This window comes from Manis javanica, chromosome 13, assembly GCF_040802235.1.
Source record: "Manis javanica isolate MJ-LG chromosome 13, MJ_LKY, whole genome shotgun sequence".
In the NCBI taxonomy this organism is placed as follows: domain Eukaryota; kingdom Metazoa; phylum Chordata; class Mammalia; order Pholidota; family Manidae; genus Manis; species Manis javanica.
In genome coordinates this window covers 70,046,802-70,063,918 of record NC_133168.1, presented here as the reverse complement: position 1 = coordinate 70,063,918, position 17,117 = coordinate 70,046,802, and the positions used below count along the sequence as shown (strand labels likewise).

The 17,117-nt window shown below is 43.7% G+C and overlaps 1 protein-coding gene across 10 annotated transcripts in view; it reads right to left on the bottom strand.

Moving 5' to 3' along the window:
- TIAM2 (TIAM Rac1 associated GEF 2) overlaps positions 1 to 17,117 on the bottom strand; it is a 279,674-nt gene that overhangs the window by 134,367 nt on the left and 128,190 nt on the right. For 2 of the 10 annotated variants that reach the window (XM_073219789.1, XM_073219793.1), the window contains exons 1-2: positions 9,015 to 9,350; positions 7,805 to 7,884 (exon numbers count right to left, since the gene is read on the bottom strand). The exons of the other annotated variants lie outside the window; for them this stretch is intronic. The gene's annotated coding sequence lies outside the window, so the exon portion shown is untranslated. Of the gene's footprint in view, positions 1 to 7,804; positions 7,885 to 9,014; positions 9,351 to 17,117 lie in introns of those variants that run through there. 10 annotated transcript variants of the gene reach the window in all.

The window sequence follows — 17,117 nt, the reverse complement described above, 5'->3', positions numbered from 1 at the left end:
GTCCCTCAAGGGCTCTTCCTTGGACTCCAGTGTCCTCCTCATGACCCGTCCACTTCCCCTGTGCATCCCAGGACCGTGTGAGCTATTAGCTTTCATCTAGTTGGGGGGATTACAAACCGTCTTCACCAAGTGGCTATTCTCCCAGTGTACCCAGCGGTTACCCCCAGTTAATGCCATGTCTTAAGGTGAGTTAACAAAGGAACTGTAAAATCCTGTGACTCCAGAAAGAACCAACAGAGCCCTTTGTGGATTTAAGTTTATGAGATTTAAGGCAGTGCTTGGTGAACTGCTCTGAAGGTCCAGTGAGTCTATGTATTTAATTACACAAAGAGTGTACTTATATCTCTAACAGCACGTAGGTGTGCGGACGGAGTTATCAACCAACAGATCTCACTCGCACTCTTTTTCAGAATGAAGACCAGCCAGTTTTGGAGTCCCTGAGGCACCTGCTTGCCACCATGACATCATTTTAATTTAGCACAAGTATCTCTTACATTTTTCTCCCTTGGGTTTTGTGATGAAAAGCTGTTTGATTTAGCAATGCTAAAGAGTCTTCCCTAAATGCTGAATGCAATTAGACCGCAGTGACATCACAGTTAAAGATAAAGGCAGGCCACACCTTCAGATCGGCTACAACATTCATCAGTCTGGAAGCCTATTGTCAAGCCCTGGACTAAGTTCACAGAGCCCAGTGTTCATCAAACTTTCCCTGCAGAGTGTGAGAGCCTGCAGCGCTCCACACAATTATCAGTGAGAAATCGCTGGGGAAAAGAAAGCTAAAGTTTCTCTACTTAATTGTCCTCTTCAAATATGTTCCCCCTACCCCAACTAGGTAAAAGGAATGCTGTTCTCATTGAGAAATTTCTAATATTCACACTTTCTTAGAATTAAATCCCTTTTGTAATCACCACCTCTCTGAATAAAGTTCCTGGGTTTACTTGAGCCTTGCTATCAGCTAGGCAGTGTATCAATTCAGATACTGCTCAATGTTTGTAGTAAAACAATACAGTGGGAAGTTTTCCAGGAGCTGGAGGGGCAACTCCCTTCCTCATTAACCCCTCGTAAGACCCAGGTCTGGGCCATCTGACCGAGCCCCCACTCCAGATTCTCCCTCCACAGGTGGATTAGTTATTATCTCAGTCTCTCAGGTATGTAAAGAAATAATGAACAAGCCAGTCTGTGACTTATTCTAAGGATTAGTTAAAACTGCATCATGATGAGCTGTGTGCCTTCATCACATCACTATTTCACCAGCCCCTCATGCTGACACTAAACCACTGTTCCTGGAATCAGATGCCGCCCTTAACAAAAGACGACTGTACAGTTGCCTGGCAGACCTCAGATTGTTACAGAATCCATGATTCATGACAAAGGGATGACTAATTACAATGAGAAGAGTAAGTTTCAGCTCATCCTTCCCAAAGGGCAGACTTCTATACACGTGGAGCACAGTGTGTACTGCTTACTACGGACTGAGGTACAACAAGGCCCTTGTTATTTATAAAACAGCTCACGTGAAACACCAAAAAAAGGAATCAATGAACAGCTGGAAACAGAATAGGACATATCCACTTGGACCACTGTATTCCCTAGGGTGGCTTCTGTTTAGACTAAGTCTTCCCTAGGGTTTCCACAGAGTCCACATGTCCAGAGACAAAAGTCAAGGGTGGAGAAGCAGGCACACTACAGCCTGGGAGCCTAATGTGCAGAGCATTTATTAAGCTAATTAAATTCCATTCAAGGAGTATCAGTTAAACATCTGTTATATTCACGACACTATGCTAAATGTCAGTCAGTAAACAGGTAAGCCGTCAATCACAGTGCAGGGTGGAGACACGGGCTACAGGGGTGAGACCTGGGAGGCATGCAGGAGAGGCCCAGAGACCCTTCTTCAGGTAAGACCCAAATACAGTAATAATAACACCCATATCACAAAAATCACCTATATTCAGTATCCCAGGTAGAGCAAAATGGATCTTTTTCCACCAGGATCCTAGGAATGTGGCAAAACCTGTCTACATGTTGTTTGAACTCCTATAGAGGAGGGTGGGCCAGCTGATGCTCCCCACTTTGAATTAGCTTCAACCTGTAAGAGCACAGCCGACACGACACTGCAGGCTTTCCACGACCACACCAGGAACAGCTGTGGATTTATGTCTGGTTTTGGGGCACCTGACCAGAGGTCTTTAGGCAGCCTGTCTGGTTTCCTTGATCGCTCTATCTACCACTGTATCTACCCAGCCCGTGTGAAGACACTACTAAGAACCCTATCCCATTGCTCACCAAGACAAAAGAAATGGATTCAGCATTAGTGTCTCAAAGCCATCACTGAATTTTTGGCTCCCAGACGGAGGGATGACCTTCATCCAGTTGCTCTGACAGAACTGTGTTCATTAGAGTGACTTTGTTCATTAGAGAACAGCAATAAAAGAATTATCACCTCCAAAGCCATAGCATCCATGCACCAAATACACACACTCAGCATTAAGGGCAGCTCACACCCCACATTCAACACAGTGCTAGACCTACAGAAAATAGAGATGAGTCAGGCAATCACCTCATATGTAAGAAACTTAAAAGTATGTGGGGCCAGGAGTCCACCTAGATGATCATGGCAGGAAACACCTGTTTTCCTCTTTTTTTGTTGCTTGTCCAGCCCACATCTAATCTTCCTCCAGCCCTGTCAACACTCAGAACCATCCCATCATCATACACAGCATCTGTCCAAAGACAGAAGAGGAGAGAGAAGACAGGAAAAATAAAACTCATAAGCAAACATAACGGGATGCTGGCGGTGGGGTGTCTACAAAGTAGCAGGGCCTCTCAGCTAACAAACCAGTCTGTGACTTGTTTCAAGGATTAGTTAAAACTGCCTCATGACGAGCTGTAAGACTTCATCAAATCACCATTTCATCAGCCTCTCACGCTGATACTAAGCCACTGTTCTTGCACAAAGAACTAATGGAATCAGATGCTGCCTTTGACAAAAGACAACTGTATGGTTGCCCAGTACGGTTGCCTTTTTTATCCCTCTCCATCCATTATATTGTCCCACCTATTTAGTTTCACCAACACAAGCTTTCAGCAGAATAGGGCCCAATCTTCATAACCTTTATAAGGCAAAACGCCCCACTTTAATAGCTAAAGGAACTACAGGTGGACATTATATCCACTTACTCATTACAAGAACAGCTTGCATTTGTACAATATTATCATTTCTTTTATTCCGTCCTTAGATTGAGCAACATATTTCTTTCCAGCAACGGAAGCAGCACAGGGATGAAAGAAGTACATGAAACTGAATGAGGACCACTGAATAACTATTAAATTAACACAACACAACAGCTGATAAAAGATGGTGTGAGCGACAGAGCAAGACACAAGTAGATGCTACCCTACAACAAGGATTCAAATGGTCCTTCAGTGAAAGGGAGGGAAAAAAGAAAGAATTTGCTGACCCGAAACAGGAAATAAATGTGCACACATCACTTGAAAGGGCAAGCATCTGACAATGCAAATAAAAAACTAATTCATCAACCACTTTTATATCAGAATGTGTGTTCAAATCTGTTACAGATTCTGAGCCATCTATAGGGAATCACATATTAAACAGCCCTCAAGAAATACCTGTGGAATGAATGGCTCTCAAGGAACCTAAAGCTACAGATAAGCCTGATAAGGCAAAGTTACAGATAAGGCACATACCTGCCTGCCTGGGCTGGGTGAGTTCTTCCCAGGAAATAATCAATTAGGGGACTCCTACCTCTGCTACAGAGCTCAGCTGACTGCGTCAGATGCATTTCCAAAAGAATAACTTCACCTCACTCCAAGGCTAGACATAACTGCTGAAAAATGGCACATTAAGGAAAAGAAATGTGTTGGGGGAGAGGGGGCTTCAGAGGAATTATAAAGACAGTGTAATCACTGATCCCTTTCACAATGCCTTATAGAAAATAATTATTGAATGACTATAAGGGCGAGGAAAGGAAGAAGGAAGGAAGGAAGGAAGGAAGGAAGGAGCAAATGGTGGTGCTAGTCATTTCTACATTTACAGTAGCAGGTGATTCAAGAATCCCTGGATTTAAGTGGAATATGTTAAGACTTATTCTTGCATGCTCTAATACTACAGACTACAAAATGAACATCTACAAAATGATACTGTAGATGATTACAATATACCAGCCTCCTTTTGAGAGCTGCTACACTTTTCTTTCTTGGAGACAGAGCATAAGCTAATGCTTCAATGGACAAAGAAATATTTTCTGACTGGCCCCCTTCCTGTGGGCCTCCAGGAAACAAAGACTTAAGAGTCAGCTTAGCTGAGAAAGTTCATGCTGTAGTAGAACGCACCAGAAAAGCACTTTATCCCAAGCAAGGCTCTTTCCCAGAGTGCTCTAAGTGTTATCCAGTCCTCTCATTGATTCATCCCAAGGCTGGCAATGTTGATTAGGACATGAAACATTATTTCAGATGCTCTTTTTATAACAAAATAACACACAGCACTTTAATATCTCTATAACTTAAAAGATGCCATATGTGATTTGACACTTGAAGATGTCCTGTTAGTATTACCTAAACTTCTGTTCAAAATAAAATATTTAGGAAAAAGAAAACCTGTGGCTATACACCTCACCCACAAAATGTATACTTTCACTTCTGAAAATAAATAATTTGTAGAGTTTGTAGAAAGTTCGCTTTTCAACACCCTTCATAATGTTTTGGTGTCCTCGCATCAACAAACAGTATGAGTGAGATAAAGGGGTACCAGCTCACAGAGAAGGCCCTTGTGATTCTTGTGTCAATGGTATGGAAATGGGAGATAAGGTTTTGAACAATGCTAAGAAATACAAAACTGATAGCCACAGTACAGATAACTATGCCTTACTGGAGGGTGAGAGAAACCCTAACAGAAGGCTACTTTGCATCATGATTCATCGATTAATTTTGCAGGAAAGGGCACATTAGAGTTCCCAGTGGCCAGCAGCTGTTGCTGTTCTATTCTATCCTTAGGGGCTAATCGAAATGACCCAAGAAGCACACTGACATTAGGAACTTTTTGAACAAAGCCAATACCAGGACCCATGGAAATTCAGCCTATAGTTTCACACTATGTACACCTGAACCTCCAGCTGCACTGACGCTAGATGACAACTCATTCTACATTTAGACACCAATTTAAAGCCCCAATTATATAAGCAAGGTGCTGTGCTAGGCGTTGTGAACGCATATGGATGAATCAGGCACAGCACACCTATCAAAGGGTTAGAAGGGGAGAAAAGAGAGCAAAGACATTAAAAATTATAGGAAGAAGCAAGACAAACTGATCATCTGGGATGGGAGTAAGATGGCACTGTGAAGAATGCCAGAAACTTCCCTTGGTATCAAAGGGAAGGGGCAGGGGAGAGGAAAGAGAGCAGACGGACCACGACCAAACAAAACGGAATCCATTCAGTCTATCCCAGATGGACATTCTCAGTAACAACACCACTAAGATCATCAAGCCAAACTAGAGGAAGATACAATTTGGATCCAGTTAAAAAGTAGAAGAAAACAAAACAAACCTAAAAGAAACCATCAACCTCTATCATAAACTACAGGACTTTTTAAAAAGACGTTTGGAGGATGCAGAGGAACTATGTCCAGAGATACAGGCAGATGCTACATCCAGGGACAAGAGCAGACTGGGATCAAGAAAGACCGCCCAGGGATGACACCCACGGGAGCACCACTGAGCCAGGAAGCAGCCCTGGAGGAGTTCAGACAAGGACGTCAGGACGCCGGGCTTGCTGCTGGGCCCAGCCTTGAGGACCTGGACAAGAGGACCAGGCAGGCCCTGCGTTCTCGTACAGTGGGCAGCACACATGCAGAGCAGAGAGACCTGGAATTCTGAGTCCCAGACAGACACAGAGAAGCAGCGAGTGTGAAGGAGCAAAAAGGGTGGAGCGAACGCAGAGAGGGAAGCAGATCAGGACGCCCCACAATGGGCGTCCTCAAGTCCAAGCTGTCACCTGAGCTTTTGTCATTAGAAGATAACCTAGAAAAGCAAAAGTCACAAGCCAGCAACCGGTAGTCCCTGCCGCTAGCACTGGCCCATCGCCATCCAAAACTGAATGGACATCAACTGTAAGGCAGTTCGTACTGATGAAAATGAACTGAGAAATCCCAAAGTGTGTTTGCAAAATAAAAAAAAGAGCCCATTCATAAGAACAGCAAAGCACATGGTGAGGAGTTAGGGACAAACCCCAGACACTGCCCCTCCGTCATCCCTGACGTTAGGCCATCTGTCAAATTCCCTCCATACAAAATGGAAATGATTACGCCCACCTCCTGGGACTTCTGTGAAAACAAAGTGAGAAACTTCTTTAAAAATTACCTGAGATAGGGCCTCATCCACATTAATAAATGTGAATTAATAAATGTTAGTTCTCCCTTCTTGTCCTGGTTTCCAGCCTGCAGAAAGAAATGCAGGCTTTCTTCCAGAGTGAGCAACACAAATAAAAACTCTGAATTATTTTTAACAAGCGCAAGGTTAGCAAGATGACTCAGTCACAGCAAGACCAGGCCTAAACGTTACTAACAAACTATAAAACAATTCTTTAAAAATATTTCTCTAGGAACTGAGTAGGTGGGTTAATTGCAGTTCAAAGGAAAATGTAAATTGAGAAACCTACACAATTAGACTTGGAGACGGTCATATGTCAGTATCTATAGCAATATTCTAAAACTTTTCACAGTATTCTACAATCAAGAGTAATTCAATCCAGTAGAGAGCACTGAAATCTCCTTCAACAAGCAAGGGAGCTTTCTGAACAGGCAGGTTATTGTTAAATCTGTTCCTGAGTTTAGCACAAGGCTAAGCCTATAGGACTGCTGTTCTTTAAAAAGAAATTAGCTGTCGCTAAGAAAGGCACTCAGCATGCTTTAGGAGTTTGCAGAATAAACAGGCTCCTGTCCTCTGGACCCAATGTACAACAAGCTATGGGAGTTGTTGAGAAATTAGCATAAATTACGGCCGCTTTATTAAACATGGAGTCTGTCTATTCAGTATAAAAGGAATCTCGGGGGAAAGGCTGTGTGAATTTCAAGTCCTCAGTAGCTGGATGTGGCTGACAGTGTTGCTATGTTACCTTTCCTGGATTTTGCGCTTCATGCGGGCATCAATCTTCCCCTTCACCAGGGACAAAGTCAGAGCATCCCACCAATTAGCAGTTAGTTATCAAATTGCAGGTACTGCAGCTAAACTATTTGTCTGTCCCTTAACAACTATAGTCCCAGGATTCTTTTGGATTGAAAGTATTTCAGACCTTTAATTCTAATGACTTCAGCACGGAATTAGCAACCGATTTCCCACAGGTATCTTATGACCGACCTATCACTTCATGAGGATGAATAACTGAAACCTCAATTAGAAAACAGCTGAAAGTGGGAAGGAGGTGGGGAGAGGATAGTAACATAGACATGTATTGATTTTTCGCCCATAGAATACATTTACAGGGACATAGTCTAGGAACATAACTTCCCTAGAACCAAAATTTCCAGGCCCAGAAAAAAGCTCCATCCCTTCCTACCTCTTAAGCCTCTTACTGGTAACCCACCCAACATGTCTGAGAGTCCAGCCCAATTCCTATTAATAACTCTTTCAGGCTCTACCCTGCATTGCAGGTTGGCCCCCAGCCTTGCTGACCACCACCCTCCTCCTGCCCTAGGGGTCACCTGGCTCCTGTCCCAGTAACAATACTGCACACATTCTCTCCTTCACCATTATTTTATATGAGTCCCTTTGTCAAGTCTTGTTCTCACTTACTCAAAATCCTAGGGATCCCCATGTGACTTTAGGCAAGGAAAGAAGAGGTGGAGTCATCGTATCTTCAACCCCCAAGAAAACTAAAATAAAAAGACAAAGGTAAAGGTTTTCTTCAACAATCAGCTGTTGGATTTTTTAAACTTCCAAAATAATGGTGCAAAAAAGGCCAATGTGTTATTTTAGCTTCTCTTTAATCTTTCTGTTATAACAAAACTTGCCTTTGTTAAAATTATTCCAATGGCATGAAGCATGTTTTTAAACATTTTCCATACTAATTAGCGAGAGGACTTTTAAACTTTATCAAACATGAATATTTAATCTAGCTCGGTCTCCCTTTCCCAGCTCACACTATTCCTTTCCCACAGTAAGAACAGAGAGTCACTGGAGGGGCCGGGGTCACCATCCAACCACATCCTGCCCTGCACTCCCCATCATTGTCCAGAGGTGCACCTGCTCCCCAAATCCTCATCCAGAGCTGCTCTGGGGCCCAATCCATCTCTCGCCATTGTATCAGTTACCCAACTTCTGTCCTCTAACCCCCCAGGCGCTGGTCATGAGACGATCGTTGGTGGCCCCATCACTAGCTCTCTACCGCCTCCTACCCTCGGCCTCCTACCCCCTCCATGTCTCCATCACACATGTCCCCCTCTCCTTCTCTGCACTGTGTTCATTCAGACACAGGAGCTGACCCGACCTCTGCCTCTACTGTTTCCGACTATGGTCTTTCCAGTCTTTTGTCCATCCACAAATCTCTCCTCCACAGAGAACAACTGTCTAACAACTCTCTGAGATTCTATTACTGTTTTAAATAGCACTGGGATTCATTCTCAAGACAGAAAGTCCATCCATCACCCATCACAGTTTAGGAACTAATAGTCTCTTAGTCCCTTAGAAAGACCTTAATGAACATATAAGGAAAAGGCTTACTGATAATAATAATTCGAAAAACATGTCAAATAAACTTATCATTATATTCAACTTATTAGAGAAGATTAATATACTTAAACCTTATCCAGATCTTTTAAAGTCACAGTATGCTATTTTACAAAGACTAACTTTAGAAATGAATTAACTCTGATGTGGGCAGTAGCTCATGACCCAGGTTTGCTGGTAGAGACTGTCTTTGGCTAGAATCCTTGTACCCACGTCAGGAAATCAAGAACAGTATCAGTTATTGATCAAGCATGAATGAATATGATTTGTGTAGGACCTGGTATAATGGCGTCATCAATACGGGACTGTGCTGCCATGAGTCTTCTTTCTGATCTTGAAATCTGTACCTTGGTTCTAGTGTTGAACTATAACAAGTTGCTTTGGAAAACAGCCGCCTTAGGTCTTCTTCCCTATCCAGACTCACTCTGCACTTTCCAGCTACTAGCCTCAAAGGGATGTTGTGGGAAGGCTGATGTCTGGAAGATCTTCCATCTTGAGTATGAAAGATGCTAACGAGTATCTGTTGGGAGGCACTTCCACTCTACCTTACAGGAAGGTTTAGATTTCTCTTCTAAGGGTGTCTCCTGCAGGTAGGAAAACATTACATTGAAGCGGAAATTATGACAGGCTTTTAATTATGGGGAGGTGGGGTAGCTCACCGCTAAGTGGAGACCAGAGTCCCTTCCATTCTAATTCTCCCTCAGTGATGTAGTAGGTGTGCAGTCAAGCCTCACTCTCTGGCTCTGTGAATCCTGGTAAAAACACAGCCCCTGGGAGAAACGGGGCTTATAATCAGAGGAAATAAAACTGAAGTGGAAAGAAATATTTGTGTGTGTTGTAATTTTATAAAGCAGGACTTGGCTACAGTCTCAGACCTTCTATAAAAGGACTTAGTCCATCTGAAACAGGAAAAGGACCAGGGACAACCAAAGATGGATAACAATGCATCTAGTACAGAGTCTTTATATAAAGTCCTTTACTTTCTAAACTTTAACAGCAGATTTAAGGCATGATAAATACCAACTTATAAGTGATATCTAAAAGAAAACTGGTTTTGTTCCTAATAGGAAATGTGGATTTTAATTCCACATACCATAGACTATCATGTCTTCAGGAACATTTTTCATTTGCCACAAAATCTAAAATAAGAAATGTTCTCTATGCAACTTCTTGAGCTCTTTCCTCTGTCTAATTCCTTCCCCCACCCCGCCACCCTCTCACTGCTCAGCCTCATCCACTTCCTGGGACGTTCCTCAGCCGCAGGCTTGGTCCTCACCTCCTCCGCTTCAGAATTTCTTTCCAGGACCTCATGGCTTCACTACCCTTGGTGGCGACCCAGTCTCCATCCCCAGCTTAAATAGTTCCTCTCAGCCCCAGACCCACTTTTGACCTACCAGACGTACCACCTCAAAATCAAGATGACACAAACTAATTTTATCTCCAACTGCCCTGCCCCAAATGCCCCAGTTTTGTGTACCCACATTAGGACAAAGGCCCCTCCATTCGGCTCCTCACAAAACACAGAAACTCATCAGTTATCCTGGGCTTTCTGCCTTTCCCTCAGCTGACACGTCTGGGTGTCTGTCAGTCAGTCCTCCGCCTCCTACCCCCTCCGTGTCTCCATCACACATGCCCCCCTCTCCTTCTCTGCGCTGTGTTCATTCAGACACAGGAGCTGACCCGACCTCTGACTCTACTGTTTCCAACTATGGTCTTCCCAGTCTTTTATCCATCCACAAATCTCTCCTCCACAGAGAAAAACTCTAAAGCCCAAATTTGACCCTGTTATGCTCTGGTTTGAAACGTTTCAGTATCACCTCCATCTCTTCCAATTAAAAGTCCCAAACCTCTTCTCCTGGCACACAAAACTCCACTGACCCTTGCAGCTCCTTTCCCACCAGCCACCAACACAGCTCCTGGCAGCCCATGGCATGCCACGTACACCGACACCTCCATGCCTTCCATCCTGGCTAAAATGCTCCCCTCTGCTTTAATGGCTTGGCAAATTTCTCTTCATTGGCAAGACCAACTTACATGGTTCTTTCCTAATATCACATCAGAGGGATCCTAAATCTTTGTATCAGGTATATCACTGCACCTCATATAAATCTGTTAGAGCACCTACCACAGGACACAGAAATTCTCTGCTCATATGCCCACCTGTTCCGCTAGGGCACAGGCTCTGTTCTACAAGGCTTTCTTCAGCATTCCTATCACAGGGCGCAGTGAAGACTGCACGGGCAATGAGTGTTTGTTGAATGAATGACATAGTAAACAAACAAGTTCTGGAATGGAATCTAATTTGCTAAATCCATTCTGAAATGCTGCTTCCACTTTCTTCCTGTCATCCATAAATCCAATGTTATTTCAGGTTCAAGAGTCCATAGAGACATGGTCCAAAGCTGTCCAGAAAGCATTGCACACCCGCTCATTTCTAGGAAAACACTTTCGAAAAGTATTTTTTGTATGCTCAAAACCCCAGATGAACCACAGGGTCAGTAGTGAAGACACACATAAAGAAAGGCTTTTCTCAGAAACTGAGTCCCACCCCCGTCTCAGGGCACCATCACTCTAACATAAAATTCCCTTTAAAAGACTAAGACAATCAATTTGCCCTCAGGTTTTTAAGGCCCTTGGTTATTTACATTTCCCTGTTTAACTCTTCATAAAGAAACTTCTGAGGAACTGCCTTAGGAGAACACATTGTATAATGAATACTCCCTACCTGGTAGAGGGGTTTAAAACTAGCCAAAGTAAACCAAGTTTCAACTTTAAAAAAAAGATAGCACACTGCAGGTTACACATAAGATGGCAAAATTCACAGTATACTTAAAAACAGTCAGACGATTGGTTTCTTCAATATCTCTACTGGTTCATTTTCTTCACTTAAATAATAGTGGGAAGCTACACAGTAACTCAAAACTGAAGACAAGGCGAATCATCTGAACTTGCTTTTATTTTTCTTATGTATTTTAGTTGCTATACAGGTTAATAGTATAATATAGCATGGCTTTTCTATACTAAAATTTCCTGTATACTAAAATTTCTCTACATAGGCCACCAACCATTTTTTCTATGCTTTCACAATATAATCCCTTGTGTATGTCCATTGTCCATTTTTTATTTTCTTTTGGTGTCTAACTTCAAACAGGTGCAGATGATTACACTTTACCAAGATTCTATGCAACTTTACACTGCAAAGCATCTTTGACAACTGCTTCCCAAAAGGTGCGTCATGTATCTCCCGTGAGGGGAGCTCTAGCCATTCAGATTGAACTTGAATCAAACAATGTAAAATCAGGTTGCAATGTTTACCACTGCTACTAAGGGCTACCCTTGTCTAAGAATGATTATAAGGTACCAGATGGTTTCTTATCCACAGAATTCCTTGAAGAGGGAAATGGAACCGAAATAGAATAGCTTGCCATTTAGAAGTCAACAGAAGAGAGACAGTGCCTCCATGAGAAGTCCTAGATTTAAACCTTGCTTCCACCACTTTCTCAGTCACAGGGACATGACCTACCTCAGGGGGTGGCAGGTATCAGATGGTTAGGTGGGCAGCAGCCAGCACAGACCTGTAGAGCCTCCAGGCTCCAGGCTGTCTACCCCCAACTTCTACAGCCTGAGGGCAATGAAAACTAACACTTCTAACTCCCAGCCCACCTCCCAGGCTGCTGACTGCTCCTCCCCAGTATCTTCCCTGCACACCCAACTCTCTCTATCTCCTCTCCAGTCCACACCACCATCTCTAACAGACTAATTCAACAGTTTCGCAACAAGCCTCTCCACAGCCATGTTTAAAACCCCTTTGAAGTCTTCCCACCATTCTTGGATAAAGACCAAGATCCTTAGCATGATCTACCAAGTCTCACGTGGTCAGCCCTCACCTGTCTCTCAAGCCTCCCTCCCTCAGGCTGCAGCCACACTTTCCCTCCTGCCCGAGGGCCTTTGCACACAGCACTTCCCTACCCTGACCCACTGGAGCCTAATGATTACCCTCTGGATCCTCAGCGCTAGATCCGCCTCTCACTGAAACAAGTGCCTCTTCCTTTAAAGCACTTTTCAGAGCAGAGATAGTATAATTTTACTTAATGTGATTATCAGTGTATGGCTCCTCTACTGCACTCCATATGCAAAGGAGGGTCTGGGTGTTCCTGAAACAGAGCCTGAGATAAGGACTTGGGTAAAGATAGTTCATCTGGGAGGTCATCCCAGGAGGAAGGAAAGTCAATGTAGGGTGTGTTCCCAAAGCCCACACTGTGGTCAACAGGGCAGCCGTGCCGCCAGGATTTCCTGGGAATGATGCACCTGGAGAAATCCTCTGGAGGGAGCACCTGCCCCCTCCCGGTCTCAGGCCGCACCTAGGGGTGGCACCTCTCCCATCTCCCAACTAGGCCCCCCACACAGCATCGGATTGGGCAGAGAGTGCATACAAGGCTGTTGCCACAAAGTGCCCCCCTCAAAGCTATGTATGAGGACATGGCTCAGACAGTGGGTGTCTGCTACACTAACTGTGTGTCCCTGTGCCCAGCACGGGGCCAGCCACACCACAGACCCTCATAAATGTTACTGCTGGTGGTGGTTCTCAATGTCATTACCTTTCTCACAAAAATGAAACTTCCAACAGCACTGGTAGAGTACAAAGAAGTTTGGGAAAGGAGTGAAAGTTAATTCTGCTGTGATGTCCTGGAAGGTCTCCTCACAAGAAGACTTGGCCTCAGGACTGGGAAAGGATTCCTGTAACAGCAAAGAGCGTGAATGTTTGCACTGTTGTGCTAAGGAGTGATCAGGACCATCCAGTATATGCAGACATGCTTATCAACTTGGGATGCATCCCCAAATGTTATTTTTGCCCGTTGGGTACTGATAAGTTACGTCCGGACACTGGAAGGCAAATGTTACAATTATGTCCAAAATAATTGGAGTCCCTGAGGTTACAAATAGCCTCAAGTCATTGACTAGGTAATGCAGCAGTATAATCCTCCTCCTAACCCTAAAGCTTCTGGAAATACCTTAAGGCCATTAGGGTGACTACTAGAAACTGCCCTTGCAAAATGGGGCACTTACGTATACAGCTCAGTTCAGCCAAATCCCTTAAGCTTAACGACTTTACTTGCTTAAGATTCATGGATTAAACAAAGATTTGGTGAGTATTATGCACAAGGACATCACTGAAGTTATGTGGAGAAAAAAGGAGAACAGATTCAGTTCCTGTCACACGAGGATGATCTAACACAACCTAGGACAGGGAGCAGGACCAGATGCAAATGAAAGTGGCAGCGTGAAAAGAATATTTAAAACCTAACAAACTGCCATCACTTGTGCCTCCTGAGGAGGAAACAGAATTCACAGCTGCAGAGAGATTAGTCTCCATACTTCTCTTTTTTCATCTGGAGGGTTGGAGAAAGGAAACACAGAAATTGCAAAGCCTTTCCCAGGTCTTCCATGCACGCAGACAGTTAATGGAGAGGAGCTCTAGAAATGTACCCAGAGAAGTCCCCCGGAGGAAGGAGGCAGAAGCGTCTGTCCCCTCCGGCCCCAGGCCGCGCTGAGGGGCAGCACCTCTCCCATCTCAAGGACAGTGTGTGGCTCCAGAAATGCAGAAATCCAGAAAACCCATGCCCAGTCCTAACAAAGACAGAGACCAAGCAATACATCAGGAGACTGGAAACTACACGCAGTTGTGGCAGTGAAATCCCAGCAGGGTGACGGCCAGAGAACTGAGGGTACAACCATCAATAGCAGGATGATATGCTGGTGCCTAAACAAGGAAGAAACCAGCACCCTCTGTGCCAAGTCTAGAGAGTTCCCCACAGCCCAATGCGGTCTTTTGGGTCCTGCTAACAGGGGTCCTACAGAGCTCTGGCTGCACCACGAGACACCATGCAGGTTTTTCTGATAACCCTACAAATCCAGCAGGTTGGGAAGATCATAAATAGAAACACTTGTAAAGAACGAATCCAAAAAATCTTTATTTCAATCTAACAGTTGGGCATGAGGAAGGCATCAAATAAGAATTTCATCAATTTTTTTTTAAGTTTATTGTTAAAAATCTAGGCTTGCTTCCCATTTCTGAAATCATCTATTAAAAGGATAAAAAATGAAAGAAAACCTGGGCCAAACAAGAAAGACACACCAGAAAGATGATGCGGAAGTCCCATGAAACACTGATGCCACCCTCTGGAGGCCTCCCTGGCTGGTACCCTCAGAACGTTTGCACACACACAGCCTCCTCACCAGGCCCGGCCCCACACCAGCAGACCAGATTGCACAGCTCTGGCCACTGCCCTGTGCTCAGGCCCTCAGGGCCTCATGTGCAACGTTAAGCAAACAATAAATACATCTTAATAAATCATGATGTGAACAATCTGACAAAGAGGCTCAAACTGAGAAGCAGTGAGGAGCCTTCACGGTTCGGGATGGAGGCCAGGAAAGGGCAGCGGGGGTTGGAGTGAAGGGGACCGTGCAGTAGGGACGAGCCCAGGACCACCACACTGGATGCCACGACAGGAGCCCGGGGCTCTGGGATGGCTTGTGAGTGCGCCTTGGGATTCACAAGTTAAATGTTACCCAGTCTGCAGAACAGCAATAGGACTTTTCAGATCTGTACCCAATACCGTGTCTCCGAACAACCAATTCTGGGTGGGCCTCCGACTCGGGGTCATTACACGGTCAGCAGCAGGGCTGCCAAACCAGCCGCAGTGCCCATGCATACCCACCCAGATGGCAAACCAGACTCACCATGCCAAAAAGAGAAGCTGTTCCTCCTTTGTACTATGTCATTATTTTTATTCAAATATAAATTCACTCTTAAAAGCCTACCAAGGAAGTTACATCTTTGTAATAAGAATTAAAGTTGATTTTAATTTAAAACTAAGAAGGTCACATAGATGCAAAAAGAAAGGAAATGCAAAATTATTTCCACAACCTTACTTGTAGTAGATTTTGCACTGCTTGAATGTAAGCAAAAACTAGAAAGAAATAGTTTAGTAGTGTGTACATGTGAACAAAATTAATTTTGCCAATATCCTACTCTGGAGAGGAAAGGGGAGGGAAGGCAGAGGAGAGAGGAGGAAGAATAAAAGGGGGGAGTGAAGGGAAGGAGATGAAGGGGGGAGGGCAGGGACTTTGAAATGAGATGTTTATCTTCACCACAGCAGTAAGGAGAGCTGGGATCAGTATGTAACCTCAAAGAACGATGCCTTGTTTATGTCGAATATGCTTGCACACAGGTTATTAATCACACCGGCTGTGGAGTATAATTATGTAACCCAGTCTTAATGTTCCAACCCTGTCAAGCCTCCACCTGGAATTACTCAAAAGCATTTTGCCCCCATTGAGAAACAAAGAAGTAAAGTCTCCTCCACAGTAATAAAATTCTGGAGACGCTTCCCTGCAGCGCCTGCCAGCTCTCATACTACATTTGGTTCCGGGCCAAACCCAAAGTTCTGAGGAGGTCAAATATTTAAATTCCAGCCCAAAATATAGTCACAATTCACAGTTAAGGCACAGGCAAGCCACATACATAAACTTATCGGGGTTTTATGTTTTTAGCAATGTTTATGAGACACTATGCTTTTCTATGAGTTACACAGTTTTCCTGTCCTAGTGCTGTAAAAAGTAGACAACACGTTTCAGTATTGGTTCTCAAAAGGAAAGGTATTTTACATTATTTTATTCTAACACCCACCAACATTATCCTCATCCCTACACTGCAAAGGAAAACTTTTGGATAATCACCAAATCAGGACAAAATGAAAGAAGCTTAAAAGGAGTTTACAGCCAAAGTTGTAGATCATTAAGAAAACCCTACAACCAAGGTGCTGGACTACTTATTCATAGTTAGCAAGAGAAAAGTATCCATTTTCAAAGCTATAAGGTAGCTAGCCTTATACACGAGGCATATACTGGTCTATCTGTTTTACTATATATATATATAGATACATATAGTAAATAATATATTTATAGGAGTAGCAACAGCCCAGTAGCAATATGCACACTTAGCACCCAGATCACACTCCTTAGAGAAATGGCTGATTCTAGGACTGAAGCAAGAAAAATCTACCAAAATGGGGGTATGTCAAAGAGATACAAGCGCCAACTGATAAGAGCTGAAATGGCCAGAGATGGAACAATTTGAGCAACAAAATGAAGTAGGATGGGATTATAAAGTATAAAATAAATTTCTATCAATCCATACTAATATAAATAAATGACTGAATAAATAAGTATGGGGGAATAGACAAATCTCCATGCAGAATTATAAATAATTCATGTAGAGCCTTTGACCTGAAGGAAGGGGAACATAACTCCCATTCTCTGAATGCTGTACACAGGTGACTTTCTCCCACAGAGTACAGTATGCAAAGAATGAGTTGAC